Source organism: Martes martes (assembly GCF_963455335.1).
Source record: "Martes martes genome assembly, chromosome: X".
Lineage (NCBI taxonomy): Eukaryota > Metazoa > Chordata > Mammalia > Carnivora > Mustelidae > Martes > Martes martes.
Window position 1 is genome coordinate 36,859,542 of NC_137897.1, and position 20,417 is coordinate 36,879,958.

The following is a 20,417-nucleotide window of genomic DNA, read 5'->3' on the forward strand; positions in this document are numbered from 1 at the left end:
TTTCTAGGAACCCTCATCTCTCCTGCTTTGGTATAAAGCAACTCCTGGGCCTAAACATGGGTTCCCCACTGCCCCACCCTGACGACAACCGGTAATGAATGCCAGTGCTGTTGGGCCCTGAACCACCCACCTTGGGCACGTTGTCCTCTACTCCAGGCCTTTACTCTCCGATGGTTCTAGAACCAGCTCCACACTCCAGAGCGCCTGACCTATCTCAAGGTGGTCCTAAGGGGAAGAGGTTCAGTCATTAGACAAGAATTTATGGGATACCTATCTTCTCTGCTGAGGCCTGGGGCAGGGATAAACAAGAGAAGATCTGCCCCTGCCTTCTGCCCTCTCGGGGCTCACACGCCATGGGAGAAGACAGCCAGGAAGAATGATCACAGGTGTGATTTTGAATATTGCTCTGGAACACATAGCAGGGCTACATAACCTAGCCCAGGCAATCAAGGAGGACTTCCAGGAGGAAATGGCTTTCCCGCTGGGACCTGAAGGACTAACAGGGGTGAATCAGCTATTGAGGCTGACCACACCAGGGAGAGTGGAGACCAGAGCAGTGGGAGGACTGGACACAGCCCAGTGTCCGAAGCCCATCTTTGACCACCTTTCGGACTTGTTACACATACCACGAAATTAATGGTGAAAAATAAGAAAGGAATGGTTAAAAATTAACAACAAATGAAATGATAGGAAGCTCCATCTAATTTTGCGCCTGTTTGAATCTTCTCTTCCCAAATCGATAATAAATTCCTGTAGAAAGAGAGATTTTACGTTCTCCTTTATTCATCCGTCCAAGAATGATTTATTGAGCACCAAGTCTGTGTCAGGCGCTAGGCTCATCACCGGAAGGACGCTGTTAGAAATAAGAAATGATGCTAATCGTCGAAAAGACAACCATGAAACCGGACGATTTTAATGAACCCAAGTCGTGCTACGATGGAATCAACACCTCAACCCAAGAAGCACACAGGAATGTTGCTGGCTCCAAGCAGTGTTTATTTGCCTTTCCAACTTGATGATATCCATGTTTTGTCCATTAAAAGGAACTTACTTTCCTTTCATTTTTTTTTTTTATTAGAAGACTGCCAAAGAGATAAAATGTCCTTATTACTTCTTTCTTGCTGTCCAGCTTTTCATTAACGGATATTTCGGTAAGCTTCTTATGATGCCACAGGAGGTTTCAATAAAGAAGCAGGCTGTGCAGAACAGAGTCACCAGATATTATCTGAGTTGTACATTTCACTGGTTTTGAACACTGAAAGTTTGACAAGGGTTAGAAAATTTGTTTTAAAATGAGATCTAGAGCTTACAGATTTCTTTTTCCCAACTTCTTTGTTACTCTTTTTAAAAACATAAACCCAGGGATCAAATGATGGCAGCCAGGACAGCTCTTTGACCATGTTAAATTGCAATTTTAACAATTTAACAATTGTTAAATGTTATAGGGCCTCTGGGTCTGCCCAGTGAGGTAACCGACATCAGCTTGGATCTTAATCAGAGAGCACCCAAATCCCCTCCTTGGGGACAATGAGAAGGCAAGAGGCGGCCTTTCAACAGGCCAAGACCTTGCTTTTGACCACAACGACTTGTTTGGTGGGCAGTGGCATCCTCAAGCAGCCCAAGACTTCGACTGAAATCAGAGCCTTTCACTAGATATTGAGCTTGAAGCTAGAGATCCACCTCAAGGTATGGAGGCTGGTTTAAGATGCCAAAGGAAAGACCTGTCCCAGGGCCAGGGGATCGGTCAGGAACCGGCTCGAGTAGAGTTCACGGGGAACAAGCCAGGTGACAGGTGGATGCTCACGACTTGCCTTGACAGGCCAACAGCTTTGAGAATGTGCTAAGCTGGCTTATCGAGTCAAGGTTGAGATGGAAGGGAAACGAATCTTCCCGCCCAAAGCACCAGAGTAGGGCTCTTTCCCCGGTGACCTAATTTCCATAGCACAGGCAAGGCAGGGACAAAGGGGGACAGACATCTTGACAACACTAAACTCCAGGACTTCAGGAAAATAGAGGTCATACCTCTAGATGCATTGCGAAACACGTTGAAAAAAACGAACAAACAAAACTTATTTGCAACAGAAGTGCTAAGCCCACTGTACCCAAAGTGATTTTTTTTACAATGACTGCTGCTGAGGCTAAGAATATCTCTACAAATCGTAATAGGGCTCCTAAACCCTTTGTTATATATATCAGAACAGATGATGGCGAGGACCGTGTAGGACACACAGAGGAAGAGCAAATAGCAAAATATTCAGTTCAGGAAGAAAAGACAATCAGAAGAGACATTTCCCAAGAACACCGGGGTGGAGGTTTTCACGAATTCTTTTGGGAAGAGGAAATTAGAAACTATTATTAGAGCCCCACTGGATACTAATTATGGGTTGTTGAACAGCATTATTTTCAATTAATTACTCTTATGTATATGATTCTAATTTCATAGGGTGTCACTGATGCAGAATCAATCCTTTGATTATCTTTATGTAGTCCTGAGTGAAATAATCTCTCCATGTTTTCTTAGAAATAAATATTTGTGTCCCACAGATTAGAGATGACGATCACAATCAAGAATCTGGGGACTCTGAGAAATCGGATGAGATGAGAAGGATCCCCTTACTAATGACTGCCCCACCAGGCATGTTCCCAGTGAGGATTCCCAGTGGTTTACACATTACAAAATGATGCTAACAACTGGGGCTTGAGTTGACTTGAAGTCTTCCGAATAACAGAAATCCAATTTATAGACATGATTGAAATGAAGGTGTTTAAGAACAAAATTTATTCTTCACTATGGATGTTGAGACTTTTTAAGGCTTTCATCTATGGACAACTATAAAAATAAGTGAAGTAGGGGCACCTGGCTGGCTCAGTCAGTGGAACATGTGACGTTTGATCTCAGGGTCGTGAGTTCAAGCCCCACGTTGGGTGTAGAGATGACTTAAATAAAAAAAAAATGCAGAAAAAAAAAAACAAGTGAAGTAAAAAGCGAGCAACGTACCACACAAACATGATGCGTATTACAAAAGGTAGAAAACCTGAGCAGATCTCTGACCAAAATATTGAATATAATAATTCAGATATATATTACACATGCATAGGAAACCTTTTCCTTCCGCAACCAACAGCACCCACTTTTTTTTTTTTTTTTTTTACAGCCGAGGTTAGAACACAGGGCTTCTGGTTATGAAACGCAAGTATGAAAAAGCTCAAACGTCTTGAAGTTGCCATGGCATCCTGTGCGACTGCAGTTCCTGTTTGTGGAATATTCTGCTGTGCGTGTTAGTTTACTGATGAAGTCCACATAGCCGGGCATTTTCAGGCTCCAAAAAAGCAATACTTGGAGCAGGTGTTGCAAATAGAAAACTTTGACCCAGTGAAATCAGGTTGAATGACATCTGGCAACAGCTCTGTATGTTGTCTGGGCATTAAAGTCAGATGGTTTCAGCAGCGCTGGTCCAGAGCAGCTCCTGGTATATTCACTCACACTGTTTGCTGCAGAGATAGCGAGTAAGGGACAAGCGAGGCTAGGTAGGGAGAGACAGGGAGGGGGCTTCATAACCAGGCTTACAGAGATCCCAGATGTGGAGAAATGTTGTAGACAACATAATAACCAGAGAGAAGGGAGCATAACAAGTCCACCTTGCTTGTTCTAAATACAGAAGAGCTAGTTGCATAATCTTTACAAATGCACCTTGCATGTCTTAAATATTATACATGGTTACCAAGCTCCCTGGTCAGTTTTCTCCAAAAGTCCGACCATAAAAGCCCTTGATGGCAACCCATATGGGACCCCCCTCACTCTAGAGAGCTTTCCTTTCTGTCCTCACCTTCCCATAATAAACTTGCACTTCACTTCACCCTATTATCCACGCAATTCATTCTTCGACTCTGTGAGACAAGAACCTTGCAACCTTGCAACAATAGTGTTAATGTTCATTGATAACAAAATGCTAGATGATAAAGCAATACTATTAAGGGTTAAATTTCCATGGTTAATTATCCAAATAATTGAGATGGAAACAAGTCATTCCCTGGCATTATCAATAGACCAATGCCCCAAGTGAAATTCAGGCTTGGGATGTTCAGGACTAAAAGACAAACTCACCCACCTGGTCCTCCTGGGGAAAAAAATTTCCCTAGGGCCTGGATTCTTTCCTGTCCTGATTTGGTATTTTAAAAGTTAAATCCTAAACTTCACCATTTCTTGGAAGCCATCTCCTGCTTCAGATCACAAATGATTTAACTATGCTGCAAGTACCAGCTACAAGACATCATTCACTGTCCATACCTTTGCAGGATGAATATTTTACCCTTCTGTCTACCTCAAGGTAATGAACAGCTGCTCAGAAGAGTGTTTGAGAACTGACTGCACATCCAGGCTTCTCTCATATGTCCTCGGAGATATAAGGAAAATTTAAGCAAACCTTTGCCCTAAACAAGGTCTCCATATTTGGCAATTAAAAATACAGGCTGCCCAATTAACATTTAAACTTCAGCAAGTAATCTTTTTTCATATAAATGTGTTGCGTACAACATGTGCAACATACTCATACTAAAAAAAAAATATTAGTTGTTTATCTGGAATTCAAATTTAACTGGGTGTTCTGTACTTTCTCTGACAACCCTAGCCAGAAAGGATACTATGTTCTGATTCAGGAGGAGAAATCAACACAAAGAAGTCAATTTCAGAGTAATGCATAGTAGAATATGAACAAGTATTCAATTGTGGGGTACAAGGAAAGGGCAAAGTTAACAGAGGACAGAATTCCTCTAACAGTGAGCTACTTAAGGGACTCCTTCTTTGCGGGGTTCTCCTATGTTCTCAGCCTTTAGCACAGTGGTACTGATGTTTGCTTAATGTATGTAATGAACGAACAAAGAAGTGAATGCATCAACCAGTGGGAGGGGAATTTCAGATGGGTCTTGAAGGAAGGCCCAGATCTGTAGGTAAAGGGTAGCTATGAGAAAGAATGCAACATTTCCAACTTGACCAGAGGCTGCCCAGGGGGAGCTATTACAAAGAAGAGCTCCAAGAACAGTATTTCTCCAACTTTTTGTGACTGTTAACAACTTTGGCAAAGTATAAGATTTCACAGCCCCTGATGCTAGTCGTTGTACTTGCCAGCAGAAAAAGAACTAGGGAAACAAAATTAAAGTCTACAGAATTCCATGCAATGTTTCTAGAAACACGTTTGGAGGTCTATTTACAATTCTCCGGGGGAACCCTTCTCACCCGTTAGTGACCCAAGGACTGTGTTTTGAGAAATGTTCAACTAGGATATAAGTAAAGTTTCTTGAGCTGGGAAAATGAAAAGTAAGAAACCGAATCTTTGATTTTTAATATTTTGATATGAAAGTGTTAGTATCAAGAGGACATTCTCAGGGCGCCTGGGTGGCTCAGTGGGTTAAGCCTCTGCCTTTGGCTCGGGTCATGGTCTCAGGGTCCTGGGATTGAGCCCCATATCGGGCTCTCTGCTCAGCAGGGAGCCTGCTTCCCCCTCTCTTCTCTGCCTGCTGCTCTGCCTACTTGTGATCTCTGTCTGTCAAGTGAATAAATAAAATCTTTACTAAAAAAAATTTATAAAAAAAAAGAGGATATTCTCTGGCCTGGCAGACTTCAAATGCACTTTTGAAAAAAAGATTTTATTTATTTATTTGTCACAGAGAGCTATCACAAGTAGGCAGAGAGGCAGGCAGAGAGAGGGGGGGAAGCAGGCTCCCTTCTGAGCTGAGAGCCTGATGCGGGGCTTGATCCCAGAACCCTGAGATCATGACCTGAGCCTAAAGCAGAGGCTTAACCCACTGAGCCACCCAGGCGCCCCTTCAAATGCACTTTTAAAAGTCATTTAAGGGTACCTGGGTGGCTCAGTGGATTAAGCCTCTGCCTTCAGCTCAGGTCATGATCCCAGGCTCCTGGGATCGAATCCTGCGTCAGGATCCTTGTTTAGCCGGGAGTCTGCTTCTCCCTCTGCCCCTTCCCCTTCCTTGTGCTCACTCTCTCTCTCTCTCTCTCTCTTTCTCTCTCTCTCTCTTTTGTGCATGTGCATGTGTGCAAAAATAAATAAATAAAATCTTTTTTTTTTAAGTCCATTAAAATCATCTGAGACCAAGAAGGAACAAGATTTAAACTCTTAAATTGCTTCAGGCTAGATCAGAGTTTCTCAAGTTCTACACAGTTGACTTTTTAGACAGAAAAATTCTTTGTTATGGGGGCTGTCCTGTGCACTGTAGGGTGCTTAGCAGCACTCCTGATGTGATGGTCAGTTTTGTGTGTCAACTTGATGGGCCACAGAATGCCCAGATTAAACATTTCTGAGTGTATCTGTGAGAGGGTTGCCCGAGGAGATAAGCATTTGAGATGGTGGATTTACTAAAGCAGATTGCCCTCTCCAACAGGGGTGGGCTTCACCCAATCCACTGAGAGCTTAAATAGAGCAAAAGACAGAGAAAGGAGGAATTTGCTCCTCTTGCTTCCTGCTTGCCTGCTTGGCTTGGGACACCTCATCTCATCTCTGGCCTTCAGACTAGAATTTAAACCATGGGCTCCCCTGGCTCTTGGGCTTTTGGATTTGGACAGAATTCCACCAATGGCTTTCCTGGGTCTCTAGCTTGCAGATAGCAGATGGTGGAACTCCTCGGCCTTCACAGGTGTGTGAACCAATCCCTCATTATATATCTCTCTATCTCTATCTCCCTCCCTGTCTCTATCTCTCCATCCTACTTGTTCTGTTTCTTTGGAGAACCCTAATACACCAGCCTTCCACACACTGGATACAAGTAGGACCACCACTGCCCCCCTCCATTTAGTTGTGACAAACAAAAAATGTCTCTAGACCTTGCCGAATGTCCCCTGAGAGGGAAAAATTACCCCCCTGTTGAGTACCATTAGTCTCGATGAAAGCACACTGTACCAGTTGAATTGGATGTCTAAGAAGTCACTGATGTAATTTTTTTCCTATCTGACTGAGACAAATAAGGGATAATTTGAACAAATAAAGCCTATGCATTTGAGAAGCTTGTCTCTAAGATGACTAAAACTGCTTTCAGACAGGAGTACTGGATGATGAAAAGGCGAATGATGAACTATCCCCATAGAGATCACACATATTCACTTCAAAGATCCTGACTTCAGTGGTCCTGGGTCAACCTCAGCCAGGCTCGCTTATTGAAGTAAGTGCACCCGACAATGAAAGGCAACTCATTACTGGCCAATCACAGGGATGATTATCTTTAATAATGCTTCTACATCTACAATTTGGGGCAGAAGAAAAATTACCTGTGATAAATGGAAAGGAAAAAGACTCTTGACAATCTGGAGTCCCTCCTAAGAAGTAACCGTCCTCAGTTGACAAAGGCTGTGTTCGATCGGTTCAAAAGCTCCTGGGAAATTTGTGCACTCAAGATCATCTTAACCAAAATGGGGTAGGTCCCATATGGTTTGCCTCTGGCTGTCCTATCCTGGAGACATTATTTTATCACTTTGAGAAGCATTTGATACTTCCAACTACCACTCAGAAACTCATTAAGAATTGGTCCTTACGGAAAAGAAAAGAATTGATCCCTATGGGAAAGTAAAGCAACGAGATATATGTACAATGTATTTTTCCTGTTTCAAAAAATTATTTTTTCCTACTGTGAGGTTAGAAAAAAAATCATCTTTCTGGTAATTTATTAAGTAAAATTTAGCATGTGATTCAAAATAAAGATAAAATGAATATGTGTGTGTGTGTTTGTGTGTATATACATACATATATACATATATATACACATACATATATATATACATATATATATATATTTAAAGATTTTATTTATTTGACAGAGAGAGAGTGAACACAAGCAGGGGGAGCAGCAGACAGAGGGAGAGGGAGAAGTAAGCTCCCTGCTGAGCAGAGAGCCAGACATGGGGCTGGATCTCAGGACAGGTGCCCTGAAATGAATTTATATTTTGAATGTCTACAGTTTTGGGGAATTATTGACTAAATATTAGAGAAAATTCTCTTATCCTTGTTTTTTTTTAAAAAGATTTTATTCATTTATTTGAGAGAAACTATGTGCAAGAGAGAGCACAGGAGCAGGGGCAGAGGGAGAGGGAGAAGCAGGCTCTCCACTGAGCAGACTCAGGTGGGACTTGATCCTACGACCCTGGGATCACGACCTGAGCCAAAGCCAGACACTTAACCGACTGAGCTACCCAGGCACCCCTCCTTGCCTTTTTTTTTTTAATGTAAAGCATTGAGTGAAAGTTTTGACACTTTGAAAAATAAATACCAGTCAAAACGGATTTTCAGTAAGGCCTCTTAATTTCCTACTCATAGTAACATTAAGTAATAATCAGATATGGGATTTCTATTTCCAGCAAAATGACATATATACTAGACGTCCTGAAAATTCCCCCGATACAAAACAGCTAAAAAGTCTAGATAAAATGTAATAAACATCACATTACATTAAATAAAAGAAGCCGGTCACAAAAGCTTGCATATTGTACGATACTATTTAAATGAAGTACCTAGGATGGGTAAATTCATAAAGACATAAAGCAGAATGGTGGTTGCCAGGGGCTGGACAGAGCAGAAAATAGGGACATGAACTGCTCAATGGGTACCGGGTTTCCCTTTGGGATGATGAAAATGTTTTGGTAGTAGATAGAGGGGGTGAGGGGTTACAAAACATTGTGTATGTGCTAAATGTCACTGAATTGTACACTTCATTTTTTTTGAGTGAGAAAGAGAGAGGGAGAGCGAGAGAGAGCGAGAGCACACGCATGTACGTGTGCAGGGGGAGGACTTCCCAGCATGCAACCGGACACATCAAAATGGTTAATTTCATGTTGTGTGAATATCACCTCAATAAAAAATGTAGTGAGGCATAACACTGTTTTCATTGTACAGCCAAGTTAATAAGAAAGTGATAAAAATCAGGAGAGACCAAAACTTAGGAGGTCAATGGAAATACAAGCGATCATCCAAAACTACAGCTATCACGGGAACTTTGATGATTTTTCTACCCCAAGGAATTGGTCTTTAAAGGCAGCACAGGACAGGAGGTAGTGCTTTTGACTTATGCTCCATGAGATGTCGTCAGAACTGAGACCCCTGAATGAAGCCCAAACAGCAAAAGGAATGAGTCAGTAAAAAGGCTCATTGGATACAAGCCACCTTCCTGAAAGAAAGAAGAAGAAAGAGCTTAGCTCGGCTTGGCATCTGACTGTGAAGAAAAAATAAAATATAATAGCAGTTTCTTCCTGCAAAACAGCAGGTTACAATAAATGGTAGAAATGACAGGGAAAGGTAACAACTAAAGACTTAAAATCTTTAAAAAAGGGTATTTATCCTATTACACTCTTAAGTTAAAGTAAACTAAATGGTAAAAATGTAAGGAGTTGAAATCAAAAGAGTTTTTAGTGCATTGGAAGTAAAAGGGAAAAGAAGGAAAACATATAAAGGTGATTTAAAAAAATAACTGGTCATATAAAATTTAGAGATAATCAAAAGGAAGAGTTTATAAAAACACAAATCTTAAAAAGCCAAAGAATAGAAAAGAAGAAAGAGTACCAATTCATAGAGGAGTCATTGAAAACAGGCAAAACAGAGGAAGAACGTACAAAACCAACACATAAATGCCAAGCTATGAGTAATTTACAAGTAAAGTAAATGTGGGTGAAAAGAAAGAACAGTCCCACGACGGGTAACAGAGTTGGTAACAATTTCTAATAGGAGTGGCCACACCCCAGGGTGGGACCTGGGCAGAGACTTCCAATGTCAGAGAGGCAAGAGTGGCAGAGTCCAAATTCCAGAGGTTCTAGCTGTACCTTTTGGCTATTTACAAGACGACTTGAAACCCCACTTACCCTTTCAGTAAAAACACACATGTCCGGATGTTTGGCCCTGTAAGGACGCCATGACTACCAGGGATGGGGGTTTCCTCACATCAGAGAACTGATGAACACCAGAGTTGTTACTTCATATTGGGTCTTCTAACCAAGAACATGGATTTTTACCATTTTCCTGAATTTCCTGATTTCTCATCTTAAAACAAACAAACAAAAGCAAAACAAAAACTGAAGGAAAACAAAAAGCAGTAACACAATTAAGCACAAAATGCCTTTGTTGTTGTTCTGTTTCTGTTCCTAACTTCTTTTTCTTGGCTTTGGAATCTCAGAAATGTTGTCTGGTTACAAGAAAGAATTGAATAAGACAGATACAAATCCTTCTGCACATAGTGCAGGAAACAGAGCTGGATGACAGCACAGGGAAGGATCCGGGAGGGGGACACAGAGACCAAAGCAAAGGGGGATGTATGGGCCAAACAAAGAGTTTGAGAGGGGAGCAGCAGAGTACACGTGTGAGCCCAGAGGGAACAGGTGATGTCTGTGTTCGTGTGTCGTCTACCCTCCCCCAAATGGAAAAAGCAAGATCACTGCGGTGAAATATTCAGAAAGCTAAGATTATGCTAATTTGGAGACCATCACCTAATGGGAGACTATATCCTACCTGGTTTTTTTTTTGCTGTTACTGTGTCCTTTCTTATAAAATGATGACAGAAGTAGATAGTCTCTAGAATAACTTTACTTGGCACAATTAAAAGGTAATGACCTTATGCCAGCCAACTGACTTGTTATTGTTGTTATAATTAAGGGACTTCATCAGTCCGTGAAATGGCCAAGTCTGGGTATCTTGCATTTTTGAGACAAAAATGGCAGATCTTAATAAAAGAGCGCCAGGACCTGTGGTGTGTATGTGTGAGTGTGCATGAAAAAAGAGAGAGAAAGACATGCAAAGAAAAAGAGAGGGACAGGGAAGGCCAGTGTGGCATCTGCAAGTTTTAGAGAGGAATTCTGGAAACGAAGAGGCAAAAGACTGGGACCCACGAGCCTGGAGAACATTAATGTCTTGTCTCAGCTCTGCATAAATGCAGTGTTTTCCTCAGCCTGGGTTGCCATGGAAAGCAGAGCTCGGGACAAGAGAGTTCACGTGGCTGGCTTATTTAGGGGAGTGAGTCCAAAGAATGGTACTGTGGGCTGGGAAAAGGGAAATAAGTAGGGAGGGACACAGTGTGGGCACCTGGGAGTCAATCTCACTGGGACCTTCAGGGGAACTGGTTAGAAGGAGTCTCACCACTGTCTGCTGATGATACAGAAGAGAGGGCATTTATCCACAGACTTACAGCCTCCATTGGTCAAGGGCAGTTCATAGGCTAACTCTCCCACAGTGCAGTTTTTTGTTAAAGATTTTATTTATTTATTTGACAGAGAGAGAGAGACAGTGAGAGAGCGAACACAAGCAAGGGAAGTGAGAGAGGGAGAAGCAGGCTCCCTGCTGAGCAGGGAGCCCAACACGGGGCTCAATCCTAGGACCCTGGGATCATGACCTGAGCTGAAGGCAGACGCTTAACTACTGAGCCACCCAGGCACCCCTCCCATAGTGCAGTTTAATGCATCTATGGGCACCAACAGGTTCCTGCAGGTGTCCCCTATAGTGGTATCACAGGGACCCCGGGAGAGAAAGGGTGAAGTTCAAGTTGCCATTGGGATGAGGTGCTGTGAGCTTTTACTTGAGCAGAACAGGTTGCCACTTCAATGACCGGGGCACAAATACGTTCTGGGAGGCCATGAGGTAATGAACCTGAAGGAACTGATGCAATAGCTTTTTGTCAAGTAGAAGAAGAATCCAGAAGCAGTTGCCTCCTTGTAAGAAACAAGTTTTCAAGTGAAGCTCTAATCAGATGGGATGCCCTTCCCATTAGCCTGTAGCCATTCTAGGCTCATTCCAATGACAGCTTGGGTGGGAAAGCAGGTGTTCTAACATGCTGTGCACCTAAGTCCAGCTGAAGCCACAGATCATGTCTTTTTTTTTTTCAGTGTTCCAAGAGTCATTGTTCATGTGCCACACCCAGTGCTCCATGCAATACGTGCCCTCCTTAATACCCACCACCAGGCTCACCCAACCTCCCACCCTTCTCCCCTCCAAACCCCTCAGTTTGCTTTTCAGAGTCCACAGTCTCTCGTGGTTCATCTCCCTCTCTGATTTCCCCCAATTCACTTTTCCTTTCCTTCTTCTAATGGCCTCCATGTTATTCCTTATGCTCCACAAGTAAGTGAAACCATACGATAATTGACTTTCTCTGCTTGACTTATTTCCCTCAGCATAATCTCCTCCAGTCCTGTCCATGTTGATACAAAACTTGGTTATGTCTTAGGGTCCCTCCCTCCCTTAATCCCCTTTCATATTTACGCAGTGGCTGCAGTGATCAACTCTTTACATAATTGCTTGGTAATTTAGTCTCAAGTGTTACTGTGGTGGGACTCCTTAAATTCTCCATGAGTTAGATGGGCTCAGTCCCACCCTGGGTTGGAGAAGAGCTGCCACATTTGCACAGCCCTACTTAAAGTTACAGGACATTTGCACATGACGTTTCTTATCTGGCCTTCACACCCATCTTGGAAGAAGAGGTTTCAAATGGCAGAGTAGCAGCTACATTGCAGAGGTAGCGTAGAACATTAGGATTTCCAGCAATGTTCTTTCCTCCCGGATATCCTACCTCTTGTACACAATAACTTGAAAACAGCTTAGACCCAAAAGACTCTCTTCTGACAAATTAAAGCTGGGGCATTGCAAGGAGCAGCTTCTGATGTAGTTATCCGTGTATCCGTAATGGGCCACTTATTATTCTTGGTAATAAACAATGGCAATCATTTCCATCTATCTCAAGAAGGAAAGAACTTGTTGGAGAGGTACAGGTTGGCTCACAGAATCAGTGGGATTACTAGAGAAGAGGCTAATGACTAAATAAAAACCAAAGTTACAAGACTGGCTGGATGGTATAAGCCACTTAAACCAATAAAGGCTTATTTCTTGCTCAGTCCACAGACCCATCTTGAGTTGATAGAGTGTCTCTACTCCACATAGTCACTTGGGGTCCCAAGCTGATAAGGCCAGCCACCATCTCAAACCTTGTCAGCAGTGAAGCCAGAAAGGAAAGGGAACCCACCGGGGTCCCACTCGACCAATGAAATTCTCAGCCCTGAGCTAACACTCACCACTTCCAGCCCAAACCATCAGCCATCACAGGCCATAGGGCTGCCCTCAACCAAAAGGCAGCCAGAAAATGAAATTGTATCATGTGCCCCAAAGAAGGAAAGAACTGGAAATACTTGACAAGCAATGCTCAGGACTATCGCAGTCATGCAGAGGGAAAACTCTCTGGTTAGAGTATCACCCTTGGGCACTGCTGGCCACCACGAGCACTGCCAGAATGAAGTGGAAACTGCCCTGATCATCCATTCTGGTTCCAAAGCCCTGAACGCATTCTGAATGCAAAGTCCAGGTGTGCCTTGGTGGCTCAGTGGGTTAAGCCTCTGCCTTCTGCTCAGATCATGATCTCAGGGTCCTGGGATCGAGCCCCACATCGGGCTCTCTGCTCAGCGGGGAGCCTGCTTTCCTCTTCTCTCTGCCTGCCTCTCTGCCTGCTTGTGATCTCTCTCTCTCTCTCTCTCTGTGTGTGTGTGTCAAATAAATTAAAAAAAAAAAGTCCATGTTCATTAACTGTGTTTGGGTCACATGACCGTGCTGCAGCTGCCACTCCCTTATCTCTTGCCTCATCATTGTGTGAATTCTGTGGTGGATTCCCCAAATGCAAGAAGGGAGTTTAGATCCTGGGGGGTCAAAGGGGAGAAGAATGTCCACTACATGATGAACATCCAATATACTTCACTTGCAGAGGAAAACAGGAAAAATATATAAACAGTCCTGTTCACAGCATCATTCCTATTTGTCCTCTGATTAGTGTGGCAATCAGAGATACCTGGATCATTCACTCATATCTGTACCCATATGTTCACCTAGGCAACAAAGGTTCACAGGGCTCCATCTGCTTCCAGGTACTCTGAACAAACCAAGATGAATAAGGCATGATTTTCCAAATGCTCATTTTTTAAAAAATGATTTTATTTGTTTATTTGTCAGAGAGAGATAGAGAGAGTGTGCAAGCAGGGGGAGCAGCAGGCAGAGGGAGAAACAGGTTCCCCACTGAGCAACGAGCTTGACTCAAGACTCGATCTCAGGACCCTGAGATCATGACCCGCCCCAAAGGCAGACACTTAACCGACTGAGCCACCCAGGCTTCCCCACCAAATGCTTAAGTTCTAACAGTGAGATGGACACTCCATAAATAATGACAATACCATATGATTAGTCTTTATGAAAAATTAATGTTAAAGGGATGGTGTTGGCACAAAGTCCAGCGCTAGTAAGCAATGGCCATAGAAGGTAGAGACGCTATAGAAGGGAGAGGTGAAGGTGCCCACTACCTGCCCTGGGGAGAGATAAGTGCTGTAATGTCAGGGGCATAAAAGAGCAGATAGACTTGAGGCGGGAACTAGAGTTGCCAGATTTAAAAAATCAAAATGCAGGACGCCCATTTCCTTTGGAACTTCAGATGAATGTTGAATACTTATTTTTTAAGATTTTATTTATTTATTTTTGAAAGAGAGAGAGAGAAGGAGAGGGGGGAGAGGGGCAGAGAGAGAGGGAGAGGCTGACTCCTCGCTGAGCAGGGAGCCCGATGTGGGGCTCTATCTCAGGACCCCAGTATCCTGACTTGAACTTAAGGCAGACACTTAACTGACTGAGCCACCCAGGCATCCCCAATGAATACTTTTTTTTTACTTTAATTGTGTCCCATACATTATTTGAGACATATTTACACTAAAAATAATGCTAAAAATAGTTTGTTATGTGAAATTCAAATTTAACCATGTGTCCTGTATTCTATCTGGTTACGTAACTGCAGCACTTTCCTACTCATTCTTTGGGACACATTTCAAGCCCTCTCTCCTCCAAGAAGCCCTCCCTGAAATTCTGGGTTGGCCTGAAAACCTTCCTCTGGGACCTCAGGGCCCCACATATGTGTCTCTGTCATAGAATATGGTGCATTTTTGCCAAGTTATCTTTAGAGGCGCTGTTGTCTTCCATTAGTTTCTAAGTTTTCCCAGGGCCTGCTGGAACTTTGTATTCCCAGCATGAAGCAAGAGATGTTGGTTGACATTAATTAAGATCTGTATCAGGAGCCTGGGTGACTCAATTGGTTAAGTCACTGCGTTTGGCTCAGGTCATGATCCTGGGGTAGTGGGATCGAGCCCTGTGTGGGACTCTCTGCTCAGTGGGGAGTCTGCTTCTCCCTCTCCCCTGTCCCTCTCCCCATTCATGCTCTCTCTCTAGCTCTCTATCTCTCTCTCTCAAATAAATAAATAAAATCTTTAAAAATATGTAAGATCTGTAGTTGGCCCATAGCCTTGCAAAGAAATACTCCAAACGTACCTGCCCAAAGAGGCTGAAAAGAAAAGATTGTCATTACTCCGTCTGTTTCTCAGGTAATATAAGAAATTCAAGACTCTGAGTCGTGAGCCCACATCTCGTCCCTTCTACTGGGTGAATGGAAAGGGCAGTTGTAAAGGGCTCCAAGAAAGCATATAGCACTCTTTGCAAAGCACCAAAGTCCAAACAACGTAGAAGTTTGACCTTTCAGTGCAAATATATGTTTGATAAGAAAGGTTAGAAAGAAGGTATTTTGCATTTTTCTATCTCAGAGTACGGCTTGAACGCTGAGAAAATGCGAAGGAATTGGTGCTCTAAGAGGAAAGCATTACTGTAATCCACGAAATAGCCTTGCAGGCAAATCTAGCCTATTTCCTTGGCTTGAGATAGGAATCATCCCAGCAGGATGAAAATCTAGCTAAGAATACAGAATGTCTTCTATCAGTCCAAAGCTGTCATTTTACAGATAAAGAAATTAGGACCCAGAGAGGCTAAGTAAATTGTCCAAGGTCATGGAACTAATCAGTAACTAAGCTTAAAGGTCTTCTGATCCCCAGCCCAGAACTCTTTTAGCAGATTTCCAAGATCAAGTAATCCATTTGAGTGCTTATTAGAAGATCTTTATTATCAAAAATTCCTTCCATCTTATCTAAGGTCTTCATTGTGTCAAAGTCTTCCCTTCGGTTCTCCCTTAGGAAAAATAAGCCTAACTTTCATCAACCTGTACTTTGTATATTTTTTTTCAAAAAATTTTGCTTTGTATATTTAAAGCACTATTAAGTGACCCTTTGCTCACCTCATTCTCAGATTAAAAAACAACAACAATAACAACAGTTTTTTTAATGGAGTTTGTCCTCCTGGGCAAAGTGATCCTCGTTTGACCTATTACCCTAGGGCCTTTAGCCCCTACACTGGAAAGTGGAGAATGGATATGCCATTTTAGTATGGGCCCGCCTGGTTTGAGACTAGAAGAAAAACAACTTCTATCTGCGCATTTTCATGCAAGCCTGTACATTTTATGGTTACATTGCTTTCAAAGGAAAAAAAAGTGCAGAAAGTGGCTTTTAATTCCTGACTCATGATAATGCCATCCACTTCAAATCAGGACATGGTTTCACTGCTATCACTAGAAAGCTGGCTGGGATCCCAAGACCTCTGCCCTGTAACTAGGGATCAATGACACATGTGTCCTACACCTTGAAGGCCTTCCTTGTCCAAAAACTTTGCTTACACTCATTCTCTTTGCTGTCCTTATGCTCTGCCTTAGATGTATTTTATTAAGAATCCAAAACCACAAGCAAGCAGGCCATAAATCTTACCCAGCGCAAAGCATATTACGTTTCAAGGAAGTTAAGTCTAGAGTTCCATCTTGGCCAATTCTCACTAAATTTTCAATATCCATTTTACTTAATCTCCTTCTCAGCTCTGTACTGTGTATTGTCTTTATTTTTAATCTATAAAATCTCTAATTACCCTGTAATAACACAAGCTTATCTTCTTAGAGACATTTCCTTATAAGTTTACTTAATACTCTTTAAAGGTACATGATGCCTGTAGTTTAACTTAAAGAGGGTAAGCGCGAATATTTATTCATAAGCTGTAATATTGGGGAACAGAATAACTGTTGAACACATCTTGTTTATAGTCTGGTACAAGGACCTTTTCTTCTGATACTTTTGTCTGAACCTTCCCCTCTTGCCTAAGAATGCCTGCCTCCTCCCCTAAGTATACAAATCCCCCCTGTTCTTAAAGGTTTAGCTTAAAATCTCTCTCCTATGACAACTTGCTGACCAAAGCATGGTTCCCAAACTTGTATAATTTAAATCATGTTCCACCTGCTTTTCTTTCTCACAGTGCCCGTACTTTTGCCTTACTGTAAGGAATGCAGTTTGCAATAGATATTTATTTGTTTGTTTACTTGCTATCATATATCTCCCTTCCTCCACCTTAGATGATTATTTCCAACCCCCCACCCACCATAGTGTATCCCCATTTCACCAATGAAGAAATTGATTTTCATAGCAGTCGTGTAATTTACCGAAGATTGCAGAGTATTGTCTGATAGGGCTGGATTTCTCCAGGAAGGTCTTCTGATTTACTAGCTGGAAGCTTTGCACAAGTTTCCTGCCTTGCTATGCTTCTATTCCTCGTAAAAATACTATCTGCTTTACGGGGTTTTTGTAGGGGTTAAATGAATAAAGCCAGGCTAAGTACAGAGCTCTTGCACTCTCTCCTGGACACACATCCTTTGGGTAAAACTGTTCAAATAGCTACTAATCCAATAATTTCATCCACAAATACATAATGAAATGTCTTGTCAAATACCATGTTGAATTTAAGATTCATAAGGCCTGCAAAATGCCTTACCTACCAGTTTCATTAACACTATTAACAAAAGAAATAAAATTTGGCTTGTTTGTTGGTGAACTCATTCCAACCTAGGAGCTGTGACTTCTATGTCTGTGCCCCAAACCATCTATCTGATATCTGTATGAGAATTTTACTGAGCAGTTCCACCAAGCACAATTTTCTCTGGATTCCAGAACCCACTTGTCTTCCCTTTTGGAAAACGGAAATATCATTCTGGCTCCAATAGATTCATTTACCTTTATATTTTGTTCCTAAAGTATGTGATAAAAAAAATTACTCATTTTACTTTCATGGATTAGTGAATTCAGTACTGAATTCTTATACTGTCTTTGGTATTGAGTGGAATGTATCCAGGACCTTAATATTCTAATAATCCATTTGTCTAATAAGATAATACCTAATATTTATTGCATGCCAATGAATGAACTAAGCCCTTTACAAGCATCGTTTCTTTTAAGTTGTGCATCATTGCTTTGAGTTAACTACTATTACTACCCATTTTACAGCTGAGAAACTGAGTCTTACAGATTAAAGTTCATGCTTCCTGGTGACTAAAAAAACGGAAAGAGTAATTGGCAAAGAAGAAGTAGGATAGACACACAATGAAAAGTGAAAAGATGCCAGGACTTCTGAGGTTTTAATGGTTTCTTAGTTCCTGTTTCTGGTCCCTTTCTGGACCCTTGTAACCTGCTCCCCAGCTCCTTAACCAAGTTCGAAGTGGCACCTTGAAAATTACTTGAAAATTAAGTCCCAGCTAGGAAGGCTTTCTGGAGGATGTTACAGACAAAAATTCATTTTGTAGAAGTAGATATTTATGAGATGAATAAGGAGTGTTTTTGGAAAACTCAGTATTGTGTTGGAAGGGTATAGTAGCTTGGTGAATGCATTGTCTCAATGTTCTCAAAAGGAAAAGAACCTTAGGGTCTGATAGAGGATAACGTGGAGAGGCAGATGGGAACACAATCGTGTTGTACCTTGCATACGAAAGATAAGGAATTTGAAATGTATCTTAAAAATTAAGGGAAACCACTGAATAATTTTAAGCTGGAAAGAGAATTCATATTTCAGACTGATTGAGGTGATTTCAGCAACCTAAGGGGATCTCAGGTACTCTAGATTGTCAAGAGACTGGATTTCTGAGAGGAACTAAGGAAGATGGCTAGAGAATTGGAGGATCTTGGGCTCACCTCATCCCAAGAAAATAACTAGATAACTGCCAAATCATCCTAAATACCCTAGAAATTGACCTGAAGACCCAAAGAACAAACTCCGCAGTTTAAGGGAGAGGTCACACTGAAGAAGGGAAGAAATGTGGAGTTGTGGCTTAGAGGGGAAGCAGATCTCAGCTGCTATGGAAGGGAGGGAGCCATGATCACAGGGAAGGGAAAGGGAGTGAGACTACCACACAGGGCAATGTACAAGGAGAATGTTTACCCAGAGCCATTGGCTTGGAAAATGAGAGCAGCTGAATTTCATGACTTCTTGCAACCAGTGGAGCATAAAACCTAGAGTTTTAAGTCGGCAGGCTTGGCTGGGATAGAGCCCAGAGGTTACTGCCCTGCTCCTAGAGAGAAGGCAGGCAACAACGTGGGGGAAGATAGTGTGGAAACAATGATCAGAAGAGCAAAGAGTAGGGGGATTATTCGCTCTTCTCAGAGCTTATCTCTGAGAGGCAGCATTCATGGAGACACCTCTCTGGGAACAAAGGAGCTGGCCAGCACCATGTCCCTCTCCCACACCTCAGTAAAACACAGAGCCATCTGCAGGAAGCACTGCAGTGCTGACACTGGGTGCCTGAGTTGCTTACACCACGTCCCAACCCCCTGCACTATGGTGGAACTGCCCTTCTCAGTCAAGCTTGCCTAGGTCCCAGTATGGCAGGCCCCTCCACCAGAAGACCAGTACAAAACCTTACCCAGACCACATCTTCCGACCAGAGATTTTTGCAAGGCCTCCGTTCCAGTGGCAGTGGTGACAGAACTCATTTCACAAGCAGACCAGAGCACATCTAGTTAAAACCCCTCATTCAGGCCACAGACCAAAAAGTGTCCACTGCAGGCAAAGATAGGCTTTACAGATGACTGGCCTGAAGGATAGAGCAGCCAAAACACAACAGTAGAGCACATGCAGCACACACTAGAGACATTCCCTGAAGCACCAGGCCCTGGGCATTACACGACCTTTTCTTCATAAGGCCACTAATTTCAGGAGCAGGAGACATAAATACTGTTTCTAACACAGAGAAGAAGCAGAGATGTAGTCAAATCTGAAGGCAGAGGCATTTATCCCAAATGAAAGAACAAGCTACAGCTAGAGATCTAAGTGAAACAAATATAAGTAATGTGCCTGATGGAGAATTTAAAACAATGATCATAAGGATACTCACTGGGCTTTAGAAAAGAACAGAAGATATCAGTGAAAGCCTTACCACAGAGATAAAAGAGTTTAAAAAGAATCAATCAGAGATTAAGAGTGCAACAAACGAGATTAGAAATAGGCTTGATGCAATGAACAGCAGGTTGGAGGAAGCATAGGAACAAATTAGTGACCTAGAAGACAAAATAAGGGAAAATAATGAAGGTGAACAAAGAGAGAAAGAAGAATTATGCAACCCAAGAATAGATTTAGACAACTCAGTCCCCCATCAAACATAATAGCATTCATATTACAGAAGTTCCAGAAGAAGAGAGAGAAAAGGGGGCAGAAAATTTATTTGAAGAAATAAGAGCT